Genomic DNA, 6,918 nt, shown 5'->3' with positions numbered 1-6,918 from the left:
GGCAATAAATAGATAGAGTTTTGTGGAGGACACTGATCGCTGGCAAGAGTAATTGTAGAGAAGATCCATGCACCGTGCTGCGCCTTTTATTTTTCTTTTTATAAAAAATGAAAAAACGTTCAGTAATACGATGTTTCTTTTAGAATAATAGATGGAAATAATTTTATAAAGAGCAGTGGTCACTAACCTTGATATAAAAACAATGCACCGTTCCTGGGAATGGTGAACAAAACTATGCCAGAAAAAACTTTGATAATAGTTATAATTAGTTGTTCTTTCATTAGGATGTTATTTGTTCGTAATCATTGCATATTGTTGTTGGTTAAATAGAAATGCTTAATATGTTCCAAAATTGACTTAGTATGGTGAGCACGTGAGAACAGATGCCAGCGTATAGAAACAAGTAATATAGGGAGAATTTCTCCAGCTCACCTTGTAGAAGTTAGTCTGGTTATTTGTGATGGGTAATCCTGGTGCACGGATCCTCGTGGTGGCTCACGAAAAAAGGTATGCTTAGAAGAGAAGGAGGGTTGGATCCAGCATTCGTGAAAATAAAAGGAATCTTTTTCCAAGTTTTAATTGTTCTTGTTTAAAAAATAAGAGGTTCGATAGCATGTATAATGTCTTGCAATGATAGAAGTAATGGTAGGTAGCCTACGCGTTTCAGACGGTGTCTCCGTCCTTATTCATGGCTAGGATAGAAGGTCTGACTGTGTGTGTTGGGTTTAAATTTGTTTGACCACAGGTGTATATTTAATTAGTTAATTGCGTTTCAGGAATGCCTGATGTTGGACCGCAATCTTAGATCCGCCTTCCACATTAACCGGTTCCTGAGCTAATAAGCTGAATGATCCGGGAATGGTAAGTATCTGTTGAATAGTTTATATGTCTGTAAAAACATTTGTGACATGTGTGTGTCCATAAAGTGTGTTAACATTCTAGGATTGGCAGATGTATAAGAGAGCCATAGTCTAAAAACGCATTGTTGGAGTTTATAACGCATTGAGTCAGACTTGTGTGTGAATGGTGGTTAAGTGAGAGATGTGGAAAAAGAAGAACTGGGTTTTTACTTCACAAAAATGTGGTGAAGATGAATTAATAAAGATTCATAGTTAGGCTGTTAAAAAGCTTATGTGTCCAGGGAGAAACATATAGCTGGTTAAAATCGTATTAAATTAGAAATTTTAGGGTAGTGATATATTTCTGCTTGATAAGTACAGTTTGTATTCTGCTTGTATTTTTTAATTTTTCATTATAGAACGTTCTTTTGTGAAAAAAGACAAATGGATATGGCAATTTGTCATAACAATTATAATGGTATATTGTAGTAGATATGGAATTGTCCATATACAATGGACAGTATTTATGTCTGAAATTGTTTCTTTTTTCTTACAGGCCGGTGTAGTTAATAATAATGCATGATCTCTCTTTTTAGATTAAGACCTTCTGGTATTCTGGTTTTTAAACGAAAGATCCAAAATGCTTCTCTTTGTAGCATTTTTTCTTTTCTATTTCCACCTCTTTTGGATTTATGAATTTTTTCGATTGCGTAGCATCGGAATGAATTTATTGTTCTTTTATGATGGAGTATGAAGTGTCTTGCCGCATTTGATATATTTTGGATGTTAGAGTTTCTTATGTAACTTAAATGTTCAAGAATACGGGTTTTTAGTTTGCGGCTTGTGCAGCCTATATACTTTAAGTTACATTCTGTGCATTCGATGATGTATACTACTAGTTCTGAGTTACAATTGATGTAACTTTGTATAGAAAAAGTTTCAGAATTATTGGAGTTTGAGAAAATTTTTGTGACATAAGTGTGTGAACATATTTTACACGGGTGTTGACCACACTTATATGATCCTTTGTTTTCCAACCATGTGGTCATTGGTTCTATAGGTTGAAAGGCTGATGGTGATAAAACACTACCTATTGATGGAGCTTTGCGGGCTACTATTTTACATCCATCTTTTAATATTGATCTTAAAGTGTCGTCTTCCATTAATATAGGTAGATAGTTATTGACAATTTTTTTAATTTGATGAAATTGGTTGCTTTGTTGAAGCACGAGAGTAGGTTTATTTGGTTCCATTTCAACGTGTTTTTTGGTTTGAGTAAGTAATTTGTTCCTATCTATTTTTGATGTGATATTGGATTTAGATCTGACAGGAGAGCCAGGCAATATCATACAAATACAAACCCACCGTAAAACAACCAGTGGCAACACAATACTACATGCTGATAGCAACCATCTAAAACAAACGATTAAATCAATTCCAGTAGGAGAAATGATCCGTGCTAAAAGAAACTGCACCTCTCATACCCGATATATTGAGGAGAAAAAACAAATCAAGAGTAGACTTCAAGAAAGAGGATACCCAAAATGGTCTCTTGAACGGGCAGACAATATCACATCAAAAATAGATAGGAACAAATTACTTACTCAAACCAAAAAACACGTTGAAATGGAACCAAATAAACCTACTCTCGTGCTTCAACAAAGCAACCAATTTCATCAAATTAAAAAAATTGTCAATAACTATCTACCTATATTAATGGAAGACGACACTTTAAGATCAATATTAAAAGATGGATGTAAAATAGTAGCCCGCAAAGCTCCATCAATAGGTAGTGTTTTATCACCATCAGCCTTTCAACCTATAGAACCAATGACCACATGGTTGGAAAACAAAGGATCATATAAGTGTGGTCAACACCCGTGTAAAATATGTTCACACACTTATGTCACAAAAATTTTCTCAAACTCCAATAATTCTGAAACTTTTTCTATACAAAGTTACATCAATTGTAACTCAGAACTAGTAGTATACATCATCGAATGCACAGAATGTAACTTAAAGTATATAGGCTGCACAAGCCGCAAACTAAAAACCCGTATTCTTGAACATTTAAGTTACATAAGAAACTCTAACATCCAAAATATATCAAATGCGGCAAGACACTTCATACTCCATCATAAAAGAACAATAAATTCATTCCGATGCTACGCAATCGAAAAAATTCATAAATCCAAAAGAGGTGGAAATAGAAAAGAAAAAATGCTACAAAGAGAAGCATTTTGGATCTTTCGTCTAAAAACCAGAATACCAGAAGGTCTTAATCTAAAAAGAGAGATCATGCATTATTATTAACTACACCGGCCTGTAAGAAAAAAGAAACAATTTCAGACATAAATACTGTCCATTGTATATGGACAATTCCATATCTACTACAATATACCATTATAATTGTTATGACAAATTGCCATATCCATTTGTCTTTTTTCACAAAAGAACGTTCTATAATGAAAAATTAAAAAATACAAGCAGAATACAAACTGTACTTATCAAGCAGAAATATATCACTACCCTAAAATTTCTAATTTAATACGATTTTAACCAGCTATATGTTTCTCCCTGGACACATAAGCTTTTTAACAGCCTAACTATGAATCTTTATTAATTCATCTTCACCACATTTTTGTGAAGTAAAAACCCAGTTCTTCTTTTTCCACATCTCTCACTTAACCACCATTCACACACAAGTCTGACTCAATGCGTTATAAACTCCAACAATGCGTTTTTAGACTATGGCTCTCTTATACATCTGCCAATCCTAGAATGTTAACACACTTTATGGACACACACATGTCACAAATGTTTTTACAGACATATAAACTATTCAACAGATACTTACCATTCCCGGATCATTCAGCTTATTAGCTCAGGAACCGGTTAATGTGGAAGGCGGATCTAAGATTGCGGTCCAACATCAGGCATTCCTGAAACGCAATTAACTAATTAAATATACACCTGTGGTCAAACAAATTTAAACCCAACACACACAGTCAGACCTTCTATCCTAGCCATGAATAAGGACGGAGACACCGTCTGAAACGCGTAGGCTACCTACCATTACTTCTATCATTGCAAGACATTATACATGCTATCGAACCTCTTATTTTTTAAACAAGAACAATTAAAACTTGGAAAAAGATTCCTTTTATTTTCACGAATGCTGGATCCAACCCTCCTTCTCTTCTAAGCATACCTTTTTTCGTGAGCCACCACGAGGATCCGTGCACCAGGATTACCCATCACAAATAACCAGACTAACTTCTACAAGGTGAGCTGGAGAAATTCTCCCTATATTACTTGTTACTATAATACTGCTTCTATATCCAAGAATATAACTACTATAATACTGCCCCCTATATACAAGAATATAACTGCTATAATACTGCCCCTATATACAAGAATATAACTACTATAATACTGCTCCTATATACAAGAGTATAACTACTATAATACTGCTCCTATATACAAGAATATAACTACTATAATACTGCTCCTATATACAAGAATATAACTACTATAATACTTCCCCATATATACAAGAATATAACTACTATAATACTGCTTCTATATCCAAGAATATAACTACTATAATACTGCCCCCTATATACAAGAATATAACTGCTATAATACTGCTCCTATATACAAGAATATAACTACTATAATACTGCCCCCTATATACGCTATAACTACTATAATACTGCTCCTATATACAAGAATATAACTACTATAATACTGCCCCTATATACAAGAATATAACTACTATAATACTGCTCCTATATACAAGAATATAACTACTATAATACTGCCCCCTATATACAAGAATATAACTAATATAATACTGCTCCTATATACAAGAATATAACTACTATAATACTGCCCCCTATATACAAGAATATAACTACTATAATACTGCTCCTATATACAAGAATATATCTACTATAATATTGCCCCCTATATACAAGAATATAACTACTATAATACTGCTCCTATATACAAGAATATAACTACTATAATACTGCCCCATATATACAAGAATATAACTACTATAATACTGCCCCCTATATACAATATAACTACTATAATACTGCTCCTATATACAAGAATATAACTACTATAATACTGCCCCCTATATACAAGAATATAACTACTATAATACTGCCCCCTATATACAATATAACTACTATAATACTGCTCCTATATACAAGAATATAACTACTATAATACTGCCCCCTATATACCAGAATATAACTACTATAATACTGCCCCCTATATACAATATAACTACTATAATACTGCCCCTATATACATGAATATAACTACTATAATACTGCCCCTATATACAAGAATATAACTACTATAATACTGCTCCCTATATACAAGAATATAACTACTATAATACTGCTCCTATATACAAGAATATAACTACTATAATACTGCCCCCTATATACGCTATAACTACTATAATACTGCTCCTATATACAAGAATATAACTACTATAATACTGCCCCTATATACAAGAATATAACTACTATAATACTGCTCCTATATACAAGAATATAACTGCTATAATACTGCCCCCTATATACAAGAATATAACTAATATAATACTGCTCCTATATACAAGAATATAACTACTATAATACTGCCCCCTATATACAAGAATATAACTACTATAATACTGCTCCTATATACAAGAATATATCTACTATAATATTGCCCCCTATATACAAGAATATAACTACTATAATACTGCTCCTATATACAAGAATATAACTACTATAATACTGCCCCATATATACAAGAATATAACTACTATAATACTGCCCCCTATATACAATATAACTACTATAATACTGCTCCTATATACAAGAATATAACTACTATAATACTGCCCCCTATATACAAGAATATAACTACTATAATACTGCCCCCTATATACAATATAACTACTATAATACTGCTCCTATATACAAGAATATAACTACTATAATACTGCCCCCTATATACCAGAATATAACTACTATAATACTGCCCCCTATATACAATATAACTACTATAATACTGCCCCTATATACATGAATATAACTACTATAATACTGCCCCTATATACAAGAATATAACTACTATAATACTGCTCCCTATATACAAGAATATAACTACTATAATACTGCTCCTATATACAAGAATATAACTACTATAATACTGCTATATACAAGAATATAACTACTATAATACTGACCTATATACAAGAATATAACTACTATAATACTGTTCCCTATATACAAGAATATAACTACTATAATACTGCTCCTATATACAAGAATATAACTACTATAATACTGCTATATACAAGAATATAGCTACTATAATACTGCCCCCTATATACAAGAATATAACTACTATAATACTGCTCCTATATACAAGAATATAGCTACTATAATACTGCCCCTATATACAAGAATATAACTACTATGTATGGATCTGGTCATTTCTAATAATGCAGAGCTTGTTGGCAACGTCAATGTTCGTGAAAACCTCGGTAACAGTGATCACAATATAGTTATATTTTACCTCTACTGTAAAAAACAAACGCAGGCTGGGAGGGCAAAAACATTTAATTTTAAGAAGGCCAATTTCCCCAGGATGAGGCTGCAATTCAGGATATAGACTGGGAAGAACTAATGTCAAATAATGGGACAAATGATAAATTGGAGATTTTCACATCTACTTTCAGTTATTATAGTGCAAAATGTATTCCTATAGGTAACAAGTATAAACGACTCAAATTAAACCCCACATGGCTTACACCTTCTGTGAAAGGGGCAATACATGACAAAAAAAGGGCATTTAAAAAATACAAATCTGAGGGTACATCTGCAGCCTTTGTAAAATATAAAGAGCTTAATAAAATCTGTAAAAATGTAATAAAATTAGCAAAACTACAAAATGAAAGGCAGGTGGCCAAGGATAGTAAAACAAATCCTAAAAAATTCTTCAAGTATATAAATGCAAAAAAGCCCAGGTCTGAACATGTAGGACCCCTAGATAATGGTAATGGGGA

The sequence above is a fragment of the Rhinoderma darwinii genome, unplaced genomic scaffold, assembly GCF_050947455.1.
Source record: "Rhinoderma darwinii isolate aRhiDar2 unplaced genomic scaffold, aRhiDar2.hap1 Scaffold_627, whole genome shotgun sequence".
Lineage (NCBI taxonomy): Eukaryota > Metazoa > Chordata > Amphibia > Anura > Rhinodermatidae > Rhinoderma > Rhinoderma darwinii.
This window is presented reverse-complemented; position numbering follows the sequence as displayed.